The sequence below is a fragment of the Martes martes genome (assembly GCF_963455335.1).
Source record: "Martes martes genome assembly, chromosome: X".
Lineage (NCBI taxonomy): Eukaryota > Metazoa > Chordata > Mammalia > Carnivora > Mustelidae > Martes > Martes martes.
Genome location: NC_137897.1, coordinates 34,562,867 through 34,582,386, shown reverse-complemented (window position 1 = coordinate 34,582,386; position 19,520 = coordinate 34,562,867). Strand labels below are relative to the sequence as shown.

Genomic DNA, 19,520 nt, shown 5'->3' with positions numbered 1-19,520 from the left:
ACCTCCGAACTAGGAGGGATGGAATTAATGCAATTATTTAAACAGTAAGATTATTATTCTACCTTTGTGTATCAATCTAATTTAAAAGCTGTAAAATAATGCCTATACAAACCACGGTGAGCCAACAGTTAACAGTCTCTGGATACCAGATTCTAGTCCCCCATATTTTAAGGGAGGGAGGAGGTAAGAAAGCCATGTGCTCTGATAATCCACTGTTTAAGTAACAGAGCCACACTGGGAAAACAGTCATTCTATAACCCAGATTCCTCTCTATGACCTTTCAAGACATATCAACAGTCAGAAGCTCTCAAGTGGAGAGATGAAATTGGGAATGGGGGAAGAGCTGAAGAAGGGAAAGACAATAAAGGTGCTTTGCTTTCCAGCTCAACACTCCCTTCAGTGATGGAAGCCAAAGTCAAATTAGCAAGAACTTCCTCATTCAAGGGAGTCCCAGGTAGCTCACTTCCTTTACTCCATTCCCTTAACCATTCTCTTACATTCTCTCAGCCACTGTTAAAAATACTGCCTCAAATTCTCTCCACTCCCCAACTCTCCTCTGACATGTCTGCCACAGTGCCATCAGAATTATCTTTCAAAAACACAAACCCAATCATCTCTCACTTAACTTAAAGGTCCATCTCATTACCCTAAAAACAAAACAGAAGTGCCCTAATGTGGCACCCAAGTTCGTCCCTTGTGATCTAGCCTCACCTCCCACAATCCCTTCCCTCCCAATTATCTCCAATGCTCCTTCTATAGTCTACTACTAACTTTTCTCTAAAACACTGCAGTTTCACTTCCATTCCTCCATTTCAAGTAGTGGTTCTCAAATTTTGTTTCCAGGACACAGCTGGCAATGTCTGGAAATATTTTTAGTTATCAAAATGGGGAGAGGGGAGGAGGTACTACTGGCATCTTGCTGGTAGAGGCCAGAAAGGAATAGGACAGCACCCCATATCACAAAGAATCATCTGGCTCCAAGTGTCAATACTGTTAAGATTAAAAACCCTGATCTTGGGGCGCCTGGGTGGCTCAGCTGATTAAGCATCTGACTCTCGGTTTCAGCTCAGGTTGTGATCTCAGGGTCTTGAGATGGAGCCCCACATAGGGCTCCACACTCTGCAGAGCCTGCTTGATACTCTCTCCCCTTCTCTCTGCCCTTCCCCCCAACTCCCATTCCCCTTTCCCTCCCTGTGTGTGCACATACATGCCCTAAAACAAAACAAAAACCAACAAACCAACCCTGATCTCAAGTTGCTCCCTCTGCCCAGAAGTCCCTGCTTTAATTCACATGGCCACCAAAAGAGCACACTTCTAAAGATCAGCAAACCTCACTCAACCTCAAATTACAATGATTTCTTCATCTCTTCTACTATTCCATTTTTCACACCTCTATGTAACATAGCACTTACCACATGTATAATTAATTGCCTAACTTGCTAGACAATAAAGCTTGTAAGTAAGAATTAATCACCTTTGTATCCCTTGCGCCAGTATGGTATTAAATTAATGAATTCAATTGTTTTAAGAAAGCAATCACCCAATCCAAAGCCTTCACTTTACGATTTCATGGAGGTTAAGTAACTTGCTCACTAGTTGGTAAAGAAATTACAACTGTAATCCACGCCTTTGACTAAGATTATAGCTCTTTACTACCTACTATACCACTCTCTCGGTCAGGCTGAGGGAGGTTCGGACCACCTACAAAAGACAGTTCAGACTTAACTGAGCCTCCGGAACTTCCAGAGCCACCTTCCAGGGGCTTTATCTGAAGAAACACAAACAAATAGTAAAGTAAGTTAAGACCAAAAGAAAAGCACAGGAAAAATGCTTCCAGAATTCAGAGAAAGTAAAGACCAATTTCCAACTAAAGAAAGTACTTCAGGGGTGCCTGGGTGGCTCAGTGGGTTAAGCCTCTGCCTTCAGCTCAGGTCATGATCTCAGGGTCCTGGGATGGAGCCCCACATGGGACTCTCTGCTCAGTGGGGAGCCTGCTTCCCCCTCAACCCACCTGTCTCTCTGCCTACTTGTGATCTCTGTCAAATAAATAAGATCTTAAAAAAAAAGAAAAGAAAATATTTCATGAATACAGCTTGTGAGCTAGACACTGGAGGCTAGCCATAAAGGGGAGATGGAGCTCAAAGAAGTAAAAACCATGGGAATAGGAAAGGCTGGGGCATCCACATCAAGTATGGATTGATTAGATGGGAGAACAAGAAATCACCTTGGAAAAGCAGCCTGGAATTATGTCAGAATGACCTCGTTTGGATAGAGCTTCCATGGTATACTCTGGGCAGTATTTTTTAATTTTTAAGTAAGTTCTACATGCAACATGGGGCTTGAACTAACGACCCTGAGATCAAGAGTTGCATGTTCCACGACTGAGCCAGTCAGGTGCCCCAATTCTGAGGAGTATTTGGAGAAAGCTGGAAGAGATGAGGGACACGATTCCTGTGGCTGTGTAGATGAACAGAAGCCAAAGAATCTTGCCATTTCTCCTTTCACTGATGATTCTTCTTCCCATGATGCACTGAGAGTAACTCAGGTAATGCCTGAGTAGGAGCAATTTGAGACAGCTGACATTTATATGGCTCAGATAATGACATCCAGTCAGACAAGGAATATACCTGCAGGGAATACATTAGGTTCCTCCTCCCACCCTCAGCCTGGACTTACAATCCCTTTCACCCCAGCTCAACACACTCAAAGTCAAAAACTAACAAATTGGTTTAAGTATTTAAAAGTAAGCTTGGGGGGGGAGGGGTGTCTGGGTGGCTCAGTCAGTGAAGCATCTGCCTTTGGCTCAGGTCATGATCCCAATGGTCTGAGATCGAGCCCCACATCGGGCTCCCTGCTCAGCAAGGTGGCTGCTTTTCCCTCTGCCACTCCCCCTGCTCGTGCTCTCTTTTTCTCTCTCCCTCTCTCCATCAAATAAATAAATAAAATCTTTAAAAAATAAAAATATGCTTTGGGGCGCCTGGGTGGCTCAGTGGGTTAAAGCCTCTGCCTTTGGCTCAAGTCATGATCCCAGGGTCCTGGGATTGAGACCCGCATCAGGCTCTCTACTCAGCAGGGAGCCAGCTTCCCTTCCTCTCTCTCTCTCTCTCTCTCTGCCTGCCTCTCTGCGTACTTGTGATCTCTGTCAAATAAATAAATACAATCTTTAAAAAAACAAATAAGCTTTGATAATCTGAAAAATTCATTTATACAAAACATTATCCCCTAAAACGTCAAATTAATGAAATATTTTGTAATGTTTCCTTCCAATTTAGCTTTCCTTTAATGAGTATCAAATACCACTGCCCTGCTTTCAAAATGGTGCTTTTTGTTTCATAGACTCTAGCTCTAAAGGGTTTGTGGAAACTGATTTTTAAAAAAAGATTTTATTTAGGGGCACCCGGGTGGCTCAGTGGGTTAAAGCCTCTGCCTTCAGCTCAGGTCATGATCCCAGGGTCCTGGGATCGAGCCCCATATCGAGACCCACATCAGGCTCTCTGCTCTGCAGGGAGCCTGCTTCCCTGCCCCTCTCTATCTGCTTGCCTCTCTGCCTATTTGTGATCTCTGTCAAATAAACAAATAAAATCTTAAAAAAAAAAAAAAGATTTTATTTATCTATTTGAGAGAGAGTATGTGTGTCTGAATGTGAGCAGAGGGAGGGGCAGAGGGACAAGCCAAATCCCCGCTGAGTGGGGAGCCCAACTCAAGGCTCAATTCTAGGCCCCCCGGGATCATGACCTAAGCCAAAATCAGACACTTAACCACCTGGGTCACCCAGGTGCCCCAGAAACTGATTTTTAAACTCACTCTAACCAGTATATATGACAGGAACAATTGTGTTTTGCCCACCTTATATCTCTGTTATCTGGTAAAATACCTAGAACATAATAACCATTTAACATGTAAGTGCAGAATTTAAAATCAAGTATGAAATACAAAGGATTCAAGTAAAATTAGACAAAATGATAAGCCCGAACAAAGGTAAAATATGCTGGAATTCATCTCTAAGCCAGTAATTCTCCAAAGGTAGTTCCATACTTGGGAACTTGTTAGAAATATACACTCTTGAGCCCCATCCCATACTTACTGAACCAAACTCAGGGGGCAGGGCCTAGAAATCTGTTTTAACAAACCCTCCAGGTTTTAGAACCTTGCCCTAAACCAGGGCTGGCAAATTATGTTCACAGACCAAATCCAACCTCCTGTTTTTATATAGCCCACAAGCTGAGAATGCATTTCACACAGGAATATTTACAACCAATTAATGACAGGGAACACGAACTTTAAATCTCCCATTAGGCCAAAAAAAAAAAAAAGTATTTATGAGCCCTCCCATTCTATTCTCATTAGACCCAAATTACAAATAATTGCGCTATCATATTTTGAATTTCACCCACAGAAAATTGACACAATATCCTTAATTTCTCCTCTTAGCACACAAAACCTAAAACATTTCTGATTTGGCTTTTTACCGAGAAGTTTGCTGATCCCTGATTTGAATTCGGGAGGTATTATCAAGGAAAACAACCAAATCTTTATACACTACCTTGATCAGGGGCAAAATACTGTTAGATACAACATGGGTCTAATGCCATGTAATATTTTCCATGCTTTCTGCTATCTAACTGAGTAGACATACTCAGTTCTTAGAAGTAACCAACTGAGAAAAGACCACAAGAGAGATCTAACAACCTAAACTCAGAATAAAAACACCAAAGTCAGTAGGAAGGAAATTGGCATAAATAGGATAGGAAAGGGAGTCGTCTTCTCCTACTCCTTTTTTTTTTCTATCTAAATTTTCTTCTCTTCCTACTTCATAGGCTCTGCAACCAAGGATGGGATCCAAGACAACCAGCTCAAACTCATGCCAAGGAAAACAATTCCTCTAATAATGGCTGGCCAATCAATATGGGTCTAAAGTGTTCAAAACTTCTATGATTGATCAGTTACAGAAGGATAAACTGAAAGAAGCCCAAACGTGATGATACATCAATTTTGTATGCAGTTCTAGGTATTGGGAGTCAGATATTCCTCCAGATTTTGCCATTCAGGCAGTTATTGTAAAGAGTATTATTCTATACGCTCTGTAATACACAAAGGTAAAGGACAGAACTGCTGACCTTATTACCCATTATCCATTAGAGAGAAATTTAAGCGTGAATTTTAGGACAGTGACTACAAAGATAACAGAAATCAAAGAAGAGTTACTGTGCTTTATTAAATATGGAAAGAGCTTCATGCAGAACGCAGTCTATGCACACCACCTTAGTCACGTTACTTCAGCAGTTTTTTTTTTTTTAAAGATTTTATTTATTTATTTGACAGAGATCACAAGTAGGCAGAGAGGCAGGCAGAGAGAGAGAGAGGAAGAGAAGCAGGCCTCCTGCTGAGCAGAGAGCCTGATGCGGGGCTCGATCCTGGGACCCTGGGATCATGACCTGAGCCGAAAGCAGTGGCTTTAACCCACTGAGCCACCCAGGCGCCCCACTTCAGCAGTTTTTAAGCCATGTTCTTCATCTGAAAAACAAGGAGTTTGAGGTCTAAGACTCCCTCCAGGACTGCTCATCATAAAACAACTATCAGGGCGCCTAGGTGGCTCAGTCAGTTAAGCTTCTGCCTTCGGATCAGGTCATGATCCTAGGGTCCTGGGATGGAGTCCCACATAAGGCTCCCTACTCAGCGGGGAGTCTGCTTCTCCCTCACCCTCTCCCCCTCCTCCCTGCTCATGCTCTCTCTCAAATAGATAAAATCTTTAAAAATAAATAAATAAATAAAATGAATAAAAATAAAAGACAATTATCAGGTCAAGTTAAGTAACTCCAAGTAATAAAGAGAATTAGAAAAAAAGAAAAAAATAGAGAAATCATACTCATGAAGAATGTAATATGGTGAAATGACTATTCATCCAACAAATAATTACTGAATACCTATGTGCCAGGCACTTTCTAGGTACTAGAGATATATCAGTGACAGGATCTTGAGTCTGATAAGATGAATACCACAAATCTAAAGTTTGGAGGACAAAAACCAAAGCATCTGAACAAAATAAGTGAGACAAACAAACAAAAAACACCAATAGCATAGAGGTAACTGACAGACCACCAATACAAAAAAGGAATGGCAGGAGGAAGGGTTGAACAGCACAGTATGTAATTCCTGGCCAAAAACTAAAAGCATTACAAGTACAGCTATTCTTAAACTCAATATCTAAGAATTCGCATACTGTACTTGACATTTGTATTCACTGGAGAAGACTGGAGATCAGAATGAAATTCTATGTAAAAGAAACTGAAAGATAAAAGGAAAATTCCATTGGATTATACCATAGTTAGGTATATTTTTATAACAAAATTCAGTCTCCCCATCTATGAGGCGCATTAAAGAAAGACAAAATCAGAGCTAAGAAAGACTTTAGACAATCAGCCAGTCCAATGCTCCTCACTTCATACAACATAAGCTTCTATACAATAGCAATCTCTAGAAAAGGACCTGGCATATAGCAGATGCCCAATAAATATTTGCTGAAGGATTAAAAGCAAACTAATGTCTTAAAACAGGTATTAATAAGCTAGTATTAGAGCTGGAACTTTGACTCCCAAGAAGGTGCTCAGTAAGAGATAATGAATTTTTGGGTGTTTGTGTCTGTATGTATACATGAAACTCTGGAATCCTGGTCTCTCCCAACTATTAATCTAGCTTCTAAACTTTTTGCTACCTTGTGTCTGGAATTTTTTTATTTTATTTTTATTTATTTGACAGAGATAGAAAGAGAAGCACAAGTAGACAGAGAAGCAGGCAGAGGGAAATGGAGAAGCAGGCTCTCCACTGAGCAGGGAGCCAGATGTGGGGACACTCTGGGATCATGACCTGAGCGGAAAGCAGCCACTTAAACGACTGAGCCACCCAGGCGCCCCTGGAATTTTTGACAGTGTGAGTGGCAAAACTAAACTCAAGTGAGAATATTACTGCCTAATGATAGGACACAAAACTCAAAAAATCTCAGATCTTCCCTTTTCCTCAAATGAAGTGCAAAGAACCCCCAGCTGGACATCAGAAATATTTTTTGAGTTTTTTAAATGCCTAGTTTCTACCCCAAAATAACTCAATCATAATTTCCAGAGCGTAAGACCTAGGAAAATACCCTTTGTTTTTTGGGAAAAAATTTTTGGAAAAGCTCTACAGGTGATTCTGATACACAGCTGAGGTAGAAAATCATTGTTAGACAGTAGCTGGAAATAGAACTAAAAACCCCTGTAGAATACACGTGTAGTGTGTACATGCATACCGAAGCCCACAAGACCAGAACATGCACGTATGAAGAATAAATTTAGAAAAAGTATCTTAACAGTGTACTTTTTCAATTCTTATTCCTTAAAAGTTATTACATTGGTCATTACTTTATATTCAACAGTAATAATTGAATGATTAATTCAAACACCAATAAATGTAAATATCAAAAGTTCCATAAAGTCTTCTTTTCCTTTTCATACTTTATACCATAGAAAATAAGATTGCAATGACCATTAATAGAAAGATCTTTGAGATCTTGTGCCGCATTAAGAAAGCTCCTAGATTCCGCATTAGCAGGCTTTCTCCCCAGCCTCAATACAGAATTTAACACAACGGACCAAGAGAATTAAGAGAAATAAACACCAAATAAAGGCGTTTAATGCTATTTCCTTTATTCCATTAAACTGATACTATGAAAACGCAAAATGAGACCTCTAGTTTTGAAAATGTTTTGTAAAAATTACACTGATTTTAAACCAAGCTAAATAAAACTCAGTATTTTCAAACTGAGAGAATAGAAGCTCACATGATACTAAATGTTCATTTATGAGACGATTTAAATAAATTACTGGGAGACAAATGCCTAGATTTTACATCTTTTAGGAACGTTATGTTGCCTAACATTATTTTAGTCATAAACACACCCACCAAACACACCCATCAACCAGAACATGTTGGGAGACATATGGAAGAGAAAGAACCTACTTGCTGCAAAGCTTTTAGCACCTCCCTGGCTAACTAACTTATTTCCCAAGTTGCAGACAATTGTCATACTTTTATTAAAATTTTCATCTAAAGCTACTTTGGTTCAGGAAACAGACGAAAGTTCCAAATGTTTTTTAAAAATAGTGATCAGTCTCATTTCCTTAATGTGGCACCGTAGCTGAAACACCACTGGTTGACAGACCTCAATCTCTCACCTATATGATGAAGACAACATTATTTATGCTGATAACTGAAAACATTTGAGGAAAAAAAATCCATCTTCTTATTTAAATGCCTGAAAGTTCAATAAGAACATGCTAACAGCATTAACAGTGGTATTCAACCCTGACTGCATGAAAACCATCCACAGTGGTTTTAACATAAACCTTTGCCCAGGACCCCTATCAGACCTAATCAGTATCAGAGAGTGAGATCCAGCCATTTCCCTTAAATGATTCTAACGGGCAGTCAGGTTTGAGGGTCAACGCATTAACCCCTGTCCCAAACATTAACGTTAGACCCTATACTAAGACAAGAACTTAGCAACAAATAGGGCAGCTTTCAAAAATACAACTCAAAAAAACACAAAAACAAAAACAAAAAAAGGAGGGGAAACTAAAATCTCCCCCCCCCTCAATTTTTAGGGGGAAAAAAGAAAGTATCAAGATTCGGAAAACGTACCAGCAAGAGGGGATATATAATGCAGGCTATTATAAAACCATCACATTATTTTAGAATTCAAAAGCAAAACAAACAAAACAGAACAAAACAAAACAACCCCACCAAAAAACAAACCCAACTAGCTCAAGAACCACAGAATAAGATCCTTTCCCAAAGTGCCCAAAAGAGTTACAAGAAGACTGATCTGTAACACATCCCCCATATATTTCGAACAACCTTCCTTAACCTAATTTAAACAAAGATTGGTTTCAATATTAAAAATTCTAGAAATGAAACATAAAAACTTCATTAAAGTTAACCTTATAAAAGTAAACTAAAAGAATGCTTGCTTGTGTCCAACTAATCAAGAACTTGACTAACAAATTCATGACAAATATCCATTTTCAAAAGCTATAAACAGCATTATTAATACCATCTGAAAAAAAATTATCTTTGAAGAGACATCGACGAAATCCCTCATCTTCTTGAGATGTCAGAATACTTATTTCAAGATCCTGGAAGAAAAAAAGATCCAGAGTAAATCCTACTTGCGCATTCCATCAATAAAACAAGAGAAGTATGGAACACCAACAGGGGATTACAATAATTTGGTGAAAGGTAAACTCTGCCCTTCAAAGGAACTTTCTGAAGAATTTAGATTCTCACATGTACTGTTCTTGCCGTTATTCAATCCCTCCAGAAATTTTTCCTCTCAGAAACTACCAAGGTCAGCAAACAAAAGGAAGAAATGGCATGAGAACATTAAAATAACACATTAAAAATTCCAAGTTAAATGTCCGTACAAAAAGATACAGGAAAAAGGGTAGAGGGAAAATATCCGTATACTCCAAATGTCTTATTTTTAAAATAAAGAAAACAAAACTTAACAAACATTTTGAGTTCACCTTTGGGAACACCAATTTCAAATACTTCTATTTTTCCCCTCTATGCAGACATTGGAACAATAAAGCTTAATCTTTAAGAACTTGAGAGGCATTTGCTGAAACCAAAATGGCAGCCCACTGAATCAGTAGACCAGGGAGATCTAAAGGAGAGTTTGCAGTCTCTATTTTTAAATTCAAGTGTACGGATTAAGAAAGCCAACGAGTCCTTACTATATAATCACTAAGAGTAGATAATGAGCTCCAAGAGAGGGTTAAGTACCTGCTGAAAAGTTTCCTAATCAATAAATACAGCCCAGATTCTTCCTCAGAAGTGAAGGTATACAAACGTTATGTAGATTTAGGAGGCTCGTTAGTTTCCAGGTATAAAAGACGGGTACAAATATTTCCCTCACCCAAAATGAGGCACGAATATTTAAAACCGCAACTCGCTCAGTTCAATTCTAAGACAATCCGAAGAAATTACACACACCTGTAAACTGCACGGTGGAAAATCCAATTAAGGTTTTAACTATGTAACTTTCAAAAAAATATGCATAGTTTAAGCAGGTTCCATTGGAAATCTTTAAAAATTCCCATTTAAGTTCTAGTCCCCACAGAAGTCCCTACAAAGATTACAAAACAACGTATACACCTGCTCCGTAACTCTTAGTATTTCACAATGAATGAAAAATAAACAATTTCTGGAACCCGAAGCCTCGTACCACAGGAACCTGGAGGGTTCATTATCACCAAGCTCGCAGAGGCTAATATTTTTGCAGATAAACAGTTAAAAATAGAAAGGTGGTGGGTCCAAGCTAGGTGGGAGGCGATTTCTGCATCAAAACAGCTTTCGCGGCTTTGGCCCTCAGCAAACGAAAGGGGACGACGGAGGTGTAGGGGGCCGATAACCCGGCTCAGGCTCTCGGTCTAGAGGGCCGAGAAGAAGCTGACGGTTATCGCGGGAGGGTGGGGGGGGGGGAGGCGGACAAGTCGTCGGGCCTGATAGCCAGGCGTAGCCGAGCGGAGGCCTAGCTCTGCTGCTCCAAATCACTCCACCTCAGTAATGGCGTTTGGTGTCAAGTGGAACGAGACTGGGGAGGAGAGCGGCCTCGAGTCCCCCGAGAGCCCCGCTGCAAGGCCGAGGGCCGGGGGCGACTAGCCCCCGCCACCGACCCGGCCCCGGGGCGCCGATGCGGGGGCTGCACGCCGGGCGCCGAGACTCCATCCTCCTACTCGGCCCCAGACAGGACTGGAAGGGGGAGGAGGGGGAGGGACGAAGCCGTCAGCCATTTTCCCTTACAGTCCAAAACACACAGCCACGCTCCCGGGACGCCGGCTCGACACCGAGCGGCGCCCCGCGCCCCCACCCGCGCCGCGCGCGCTCGCCCACCCCGCCGCGGGGGGTGGGGTGGGGAGGGGGGCCGGGGAGCCCCCGGCCTAGTCAGCGGCCGGCCGAGAGAGGAACCGTGGGCTCGCACACCCCCCTCGCCCTCCTCCCCTCAGATCCAGCTGTTGGCCCCGGAGAAGCGCCTCGTCCCGGCGCGGCCGGCTACTCACCGCACGACCCGGGCGTTTTCTCCTCAGAAGCAGGGCACGCGGAGGCAGCAGGCAGCTGCAAGACTCAGTCCCAGGACAAGGCCGACCCTGGGTGCATCCCAGGCCCGGGGGTGACTGGCGACAAAGTGTGTCGAGACGCTGCGGGCGTGAAGACCAGGAAGCTGCACGGGGGCGCCGGAATTCGCTGCTCGCCGCGCCCGCCCTGCAGCAGCGGTGGCCGCGGCCGCCTCCTCCTCCTCAGCCGGCGGCGGCGGCCTCTTCCCTCTTCTCCCCTCGGGCCGGGGCTCTAGCTGAGCTCAGACGGGCTCCGGGCGGTGCGTTTCTCCTGCGTCACCTCCTCCCGCTCCTCCTCCTGCAGTGGCGGCTTCACCTTCCCGTGGTCACCGCCTCTGTCCCCGCTCCGGGCCTGGTCGCTTTGCTGCGGCTCGCTCCTCGCTCCCGGCGCCGACCGGAGCACCGAGTGCTGAGGCGGCCGCCTCCCGGGAGAGAGGCGGCAGCGGCGGGCTCCCGCGAGGCCTGTGAGCTGAGCAACGCGGGGAGGGGCTCCGCGCGGCAGAGGCCCGCACGGGCCCGGTGCTGTGAGGTTGCGGCTCCGGCAACGGCGGAGACTAGCTTCCGCAGCCGCGGACGCCCGTCCTCGCCAATATGGCGGATCCGGCAAACCAAAAAAAAAAAAAAAAAAAAAAAAAAAGAAAAGAAAAAAAAAAAAGAAAAAAAAACGCTCGGCCACTGGCGGCGGCGGTAGCGGCGGCGGCAGCAGCACTGGTGGCGGCGAAGGCAGCAGCGCGGCGGCGCAGACTCCCACTAACCCCAGCGCCGCCCAAAGCCGTGAGGATCCTCCGCCCCCATCTAGCCCCGCCCCTCACAGGGCCCGCCCCCTGGCCCTCCTCCTTCGTCTCCTCCTCCCCCCTACCCCCGCTCCTCGCTCAGCTGCTCCTTCTGCTCCCTTCTCCGACACCCCGGGCCGTCAAGCCAGGGAGAGTTGCGTGTGCTACCAGGGAAGCCGGGCCAGGCGCAAGGCGCTTCGAACCCGGAGAACTGGAGTGGGGGAGGGGAACACAATGCGGTACAGATTGTTCACGCAGTACGGTGTCTTTCCGTCGGCCCCTCGGGGGTCGCGCTACGTTCCAAACCCCTCATATCAGGAGCGATGTGAGAACAGAGGTGACACGAGGACAAGGAAAAGTGGGGGAAGGGAGATCCGGAAGGATCTGGCATACCACGGCGGAGAAGGAGCTGGGAGATTTGGCAGTGTGTGGCCAGGAAAGGGTTAATCGCGCAAACCGCAGCTGCGTCGCTCAGAGTTTGACTTGGGCCGCTTGTTTTTGTTCCATTGTGAACCGTGGCCCCGGCGGCTAGTGCCCGGATGATGACGTCACCAGTCTCCCCCCTTTTCCGGGATTGTGGGGGGAGGGGTAGCGGAAAGACAAGATCTTGAGACCACGCGCTGGGCGGTCTCACCCGCGGTGCGTGAGGGTCCCAGGGGCAGAGCTGACCCGCGTCATTTGGCCCGTGAGCCAGCCAGGCCCGTTGGGCGGGTACCTTGGGGGTGGCAGCAGTGCCAGGTCTCCAGGGCCTGGCCACCTGCTCCTTTCCGATAGAGGGAAGGTGTGGCTATCTCCTGCGGGGTTTGGGGGGGGTTACGTGGGGGTTTGGCGGAACCTCCCCCCCCCAATAAAACAAGTGCTCTGAGAAATTCATTCACTTGATCCTGCAGCATCAGAACCTGAAAGCGCCTGGGCTTCCTCACAACCTTACTGTGACCGACCACCCTTTGAACAGCAAAGAAAGTACTATAAAGTGCCATGGAAGGCACAGCGACAAAACAGTACTGAACAGCAAGATTAGGTTCTTTTGCCAAATCAATACAACTAACATAACACAATTTTTTTTAAAAAGTGTTAGAATCGACAAAGGCCTTAAGAACCCACGACGTGCACCATGTGTGTCATGGACTATTTTCTACATGTTTATATTCCAAAGTGAAGGTTATCAGGCTAATTTCAAATAAATGGTGTGCTTCGATCAATTCTATATAGTCTACTTCTGAGACCAAATGAGAAAAGAAATGCGGTTCCTAATTTACCACATTTCCTTTTGACTTAAAAAAAATGCTTTTGGACACTAAATGCAAAATTGTAGCAAACCCTTATAAAATAAGATTGTTATATTTTGTATGGAAGAGAGTTAGATTTAGTTATGCTATGTTAATCTGTAACAGTTGTTAAAATGGAATCCAAACTAATTGGGCATGACAGTACATTACTAGTATCTTAAATTTTAAAATCATTTCTCTATGTGTTACTAAACTCATGTTTTCGCCCCAAATTATCTAATAAGGTATCCAAGAAAAAATTCATAGCCCTAATAATTCATAGCACATTTTACCTTGTTTTTATAAGTATTCCCATGAATGGCTTTTCTTCTCCATTAGCTTATGAGCCCCTAAATAGCAGACACTACCATCTGTGTACACTGTAGGTTTGTTAACCGCATGATTTTACTTAATCCTCAGAACCCTGTGAGGTAGCCAAAACATATATTGCTATCACTAATTTTAGATAAACAGAAAGGATAAGTGATTTGCCCATGATCACCAGACAGGATTGGAAAGTGTTGAACAACCGGTCTTTTAACCCTATCAAAAGTGCACCTTTAATAAGGATGTTGGGGCACCTGGGTGGCTAAGTGGGTTGAGCCTCTGCCTTCGGCTCAGGTCCTGGTCCCGATGGGATCGAGCCCTGCATCGGGCTCTCTGCTCGGCGGGGAGCCTGCTTCTCCCTCTTTCTCTGCCTGCCTCTCTGCCTACATCTGACTACTTGTGATTTCTCTCTGTGTCAAATAAATGAATAAAGAATATTTAAAGAAAAAAAAATAAGGATGTCCACCCTCACCAATTCTGTTCAACACTGCACTTGTGGTTCAAACCACAGCAAGAAAAAGAAAAGGCACACAGGTAAGAAAACAATTAAATCACCTCTATCCTCTATTTGCAGATGACATGGTCTTATATATATAAACTCCTGGGAAATCTACTATAGAAAACTATTAGAGCTAATAAATGAGTTTGGCAAAGTTTGCAGGATTTAAGATCAATAATAAAAAAGATTAGATTTTTATTTTTTTAAAGATTTTACTTATTTATTTGACAGAGAAAGAGAAATCACAAGTAGGCAGAGAAGCAGACAGAAGCAGGCTCCCTGCTGAGCAGAGAGCCCGATGTGGGGCTCAATCCCAGGACCCTGAGACCATGACCTGAGCCGAAGGCAGAGGCTGAACCCACTGAGCCACCCAGATGCCCCCATGTATTTTTATATACTAGCAATAAACAATCTGAAAATGAAGTTAAGAAAACAATTCTATTACATCACGACATCAAAAAGCATAAAACAGTAATGAATGAATTTAACAAAAGAATTTAACAAAAGAAATCCAAGATTTGTACAATGAAAACAACAAAACAACATTAAAAGAAATTAAAGATGACCAAAGTAAACTGAAAAACAGCCCATGTTCAAGGATTAGAAGACTTGATTTTGTTAAGATAGCAGCACACCCCCCAAATTGATCTTCAGAATCAACCCAATCCCTATCAAAATCCCAGCAGGCTCTTTTTGCAATAAGCACATGAAAACATGCTCAACATCACCAGTCTTGAGGGAAATGCAAATCAAAACCACAATGAGATACCACTTCACACCCATTAGAATGGCTATAATTAAAAAAAAGAAAAGGGAAAATAGAAAGTGCTGGCAAGGATATGGAGAAATTTGAACACTTGTGTTCTGCTAGTGGGAATGTAAAATGAGGCAGCTGCTATAGAAAAGTTTGGCAGTTCCCCACAACCTAAACATAAAATCACCCTATGGACCAGCAATTCCACTCCTAACTATAGACCCAATATAGAACAAGAATTGAAAGCAGGGACTCAGATACTTGTTCATCCTCGTTCATGGCAGCACTATTCACAACAGCCATAATGTGGAAACAGTTGAAATGTTCATTAACAGATGAGTGGAAAAATAAGATGTAGTACACAATGGAATATTATTCAGACTTCAAAAGGAATGAAATTCCAACACAGGCTATAACGTGAATGGACCCTGAAACATTATGCTAAATGAAAGAAGCCAGACACAAAAGGTCACATATTGCATAATTCCACTTCATAACGTACCTAAAACAGACAAATTCATGGACAGCCAGCAGAAAAGAGGCTACCAGGGGCTGGGGGAGGATGGAATGGGGAGTCATTATTTACAGGGTAAGGTAAAGTGTTTCTGTTGGGGATGATGAAAATTTAGTTCTGGAAGTGAAAACTGCTGATGGCTGCACAACACTGTGAAATGCGCTCAAAGCCAATGACCGGTACCCTTAAGAATGGTTAAAATGATTACTTTTAGATTATATATATATTCTACCATAAAGCTTTAAAGAGTGGGAAAAAATTCACTTTTATATGGTTTAGCCTATAAATGACACTCCCACCAGCAGTTCTAGGGGGAAATTCATCTATCAGGTCAAACTCACCAGCAACTCACTCTTTCCTATGCTCTGTGAAGCTACCCTGAGTACTGTGGCTCCCAAGGTGGGTGTGGCCTACAGGACGGCCCACTTTTGACACCTTCCACTCAGTTAATGGGCTAGGCACTGAACAGTTTCATGTTGAAAGAATAGGTTCAATGCCATAGTGCAAGCTCCTTAAAGTCCATATGATCCAGGCCTTCCTTCTTACTTCCTTCGTTTTGGTTTCTTACTCTTTTTAAAAAGGATTTATTTATTTGAGAGAGAACTGCGCCTGCACAAGGGCAGGGGGAGGGTCTAAGGAAGAGGGAGAGAGAATCCCAAGCAGAGTCCCCACGGAGCGAGGAGCCCCAGGTGGGGTTCAATCTCAAGACCCTGAGGTCAAGACCTGAGCAAACATTAAGAGTCCAACCCTTAACTGACTGAGCTACCCATGCACCCCTTGGTTTCTCGTTTCTAACACCCGTCCTCCTTTAGCTTTAAAACTGTAATGTTTTACTTCCTGGTTCTATCTTGGTAGAGCAAAGCCTTATCATATTACATTTCCTCATAAAATTTCCCACTGCACTCTTATTTGTCCAACCAGAAATGCTTAATAAGTATACTCATTGTTTACTAGGACACTTATCTTAAGGAACAGACACAAAGTGAAAATAAGTCAGAGAAAGACAAATGCCATAGGATTTCACTTATATGTTACCTAAAAACCAAAACAAAGCAGAAACTGACCCATAAATATGGAGAACAAACTGGTGGTTGCCAGAGGGGAGGGGGTTGAGGGTGGGGGGAAAAAAGGTGAAAGGGAGTGAGAGGTACAGGCTTCCAGTTATGGAAGGAAAAAGTAGAAAGTACGGGAGGAAAGGTACAGCATAGGGAATACAGTCAACGATATTGTGTTGTATGGTGACGGATTATAGCTACACTTGTAGTGAGCACAGCACATCTATAGAGTTGTCCAATCACTGTGTTGTACACCCGAAACTAAAAGAACACTGTATACCAACTGTACTTCAATTAGAACAAAAAAGGAACAGAGAACTTCTTGGATAAACTGATAACTAGTTAATACTTTCAGGGCCACACATTCCCAAATTCTAGAGACAAGGGATTGACTACTTCATACTTGTTAAAAGGTCTTCTGGGTTAATGGCTAAGCTAATATAAAATTGGTTATATGTCTCCTAGAGAAGGCTTTGTGATTTGAATGGAATGAGGAAAAGTCCCCAGTGACTTACTATCTTTCATATAAAAATGTGGTAAGGGTCGCCTAGGTGGCTCAGTCGTTTAAGAGACTGACTTGTTTTCCGGCAGGTCATGATCACAGCAATGTGAAATCCAGCCCTGCGTTCCACTCAGCGGGAGTCTGCTTAAGATTCTCACTCTTCCTCTGCCCTTTCCCCAACTCATGAAAATGTGCTCTCTCTCTCCAAAAAATAAATGGGTAAATACATCTTTCTAAAAAAAGAAAAGTAGTCTGTCCTGCTGTGGGAGAATCTCTCTGAAACTTACCTATTCCCAGGCAAGGACCTGTATGCAGACTCCAGGGGATTTCTCACTGCTTTTATTCTAGGGTTTTAGAATCTCCCAGGTTTTATTTAAAATTCGAAGGGTTGTGTTTTACGTATTTTATATAAACTACCATGGGACAAAATAATCTGATCCTTTTATTTTTACTACTAGTCTGACTTATGTCATCTAGGTTTAAGAAATACTCACTTTCCCAGTTGGAGAATGACAACTATGCCTCCTTAGAAGCATGGATCATCCTGTTATGTTTATGGCATAAGCAAATAACCTCAGCATGAACTAGGGCTGCTGATTATGCCTCACTCATGGCCCACTGCTAGTTCTCTTGAACTCAGAGCTCCTTTAAGAGTGGTATAGCTCAGCTCTGTGTGTCTGTCCCAAGGAGTCCAAATGTTCCAGGTCTTACCTAGCTAAAATATAAGCCTCATGATTTAAAATGTGAACCTGCAAAGTCCACCAGATTATCTCAACCATTTTTTAAAATTTTATTTATTTACTTAACAGAGAAAAAGATCACAAGTAGGCAGAGAGACAGGTAGAGAGAGGGGGGGAAGCAGACTCCCTGTTCAGCAGACAGCCCGATGTCGGGCTCGATCCCAGGACCCTGAGATCATGACCTGAGCCGAAAGCAGAGGCTCAACCCACTGAGCCACCCAGGCGCCCCTTCAACCATTTTTATAATCAAAACTGCACTGCAGGGATGCCTGGGTGACTCAGTGGGTTAAGCTGTTGCCTTCAGCTCAGGTCATGATCCCAGGGTCCTGGAGTTCCGCATCGGGCTCCTTGCTCGGCGGGGAGCCTGCTTCTCTCTCTGCCTCTGCCTGCCACTCAGCCTGCTTGTGCTCTCTCTTCCTCTCTCTCTCTGACAAATAAATAAGTAAATAAAATCTTAAAAAAAAAAATTGCACTGCAGTCACCCAGACCAACCATTTGGTAATTCAAACACCAAGTCAAAGTCTTACTACATTCTCTCCACATGGTTGCAGCCTGGTAAAACCTCAGTTCCATCTTGCTTTCTGCCTTAGCACACTCTCCCTATTTTTTCTTGGCCAGCCTGGAAATTTTGTAATAACGCAAATTTTCAACCAATTTTTCCTTTTGTTAGAGTTTCTTCAAAGTCCACTCTAATGTGGAACTATTTACTGCTTATGCCAGAAAAAAAGTAATCACTATTCAGTCCAAGGTTCTGATCACCAATTTCAACATGTTTGTGGGAAGGAGGTGGTTTCCCCCCACATCACCAATTAATGATTCTTTGACACCAGCTGGGTATCCTACAATTCAACTTAATTCTGACACGATCCACCCAGAGATAGCATCACATTCTACAGGTTAAGGGACCAGTCCCACCAAAAGTGCCCTTTGCTTCAGATGGCAATCACAATTCCAGGTTGTTACCTGTGCTTCTGACAAACCAGCTATAGACTAGAGGGTCCAATGACCCCCTCCCCCACCTTGGGTTACAGATTAAGGGCTCAGTCCTACAAGACTGTCCCCCCTCACCCCACTTCAGATGTCAACTACAAATCCACGATGTCACTGGTGCTTCTGTCCAAATGGCTTTAAATCAAAGGTTTCCATGACACCAGCCATGGGTTCGATTAATTTGCTAGAGCAAGTCGCAAAACTCAGAGAAACATTTTACTTACTAGATTATTGACTCATTATAAAAAGACAAAAAACTCAAGAACAGCTAGATGAAGAGATGCATAGGGACCGGTATGGGTAAGAGGTATGGAGAGTCCATGCCATATCTAAGTGTGCCATCCTCCCATATCTCCATTTGTTCACCAGCCTGGGAGCTCTCTAAAGCCTCTCCCTTTTGGGTTTTTATGGAGGCTTCACTGTACAGATGGGATTGATTAACTTAATCAATGACCACTGGTGATCTGTTCAATTTCTGGTCCATCTCTACTCCCTGGAGATTAGGGGGTGGGAGTAACTGAAAGTTCTAACCCTCCAATCATGCAGTTGGTTCTCCTGGCAACCAGCCCCCATCCTTAGGTGCTCTCCAGAAGTCACCTCATTAACATATACCCAGTGGTGGCAGAAGAGGAGCTTGTTATGCACAAGAAGACACCCATTCCACTTTATGGGTCTGAAGTCATAAAGTTTCAGGAACTATGGACAAAGTCCAAATATTATGACAAAAGATGTTCCCACTGCTCTACTGCTCAGGAAATTCCAAGGATTTGGGGAGCTAGCTATAAGCCAAGAACCTTGGACGAAGACTAAAGACAGGAGAAATGTAGGCTTGGTCAATCACTGAGCAGGAAGCCCAACACAAGGCTCCACCCCACCATCCATGAGATCATGACCTGAGCGGAAATCTCAAGTGGGATCCTCAACCTACTGAGCCACCCAGGTGCCCCTGTA

The 19,520-nt window shown here is 43.5% G+C and overlaps 1 protein-coding gene across 1 annotated transcript in view; it reads right to left on the bottom strand.

Moving 5' to 3' along the window:
• Positions 1 to 11,740, bottom strand: part of USP9X (ubiquitin specific peptidase 9 X-linked) — a 135,656-nt gene extending 123,916 nt beyond the window's left edge. The window contains exon 1 of the mRNA XM_080794822.1: positions 11,094 to 11,740. The gene's annotated coding sequence lies outside the window, so the exon portion shown is untranslated. The remainder of the gene's footprint in view (positions 1 to 11,093) is intronic.
• Positions 11,741 to 19,520: the final 7,780 nt, after the last annotated feature.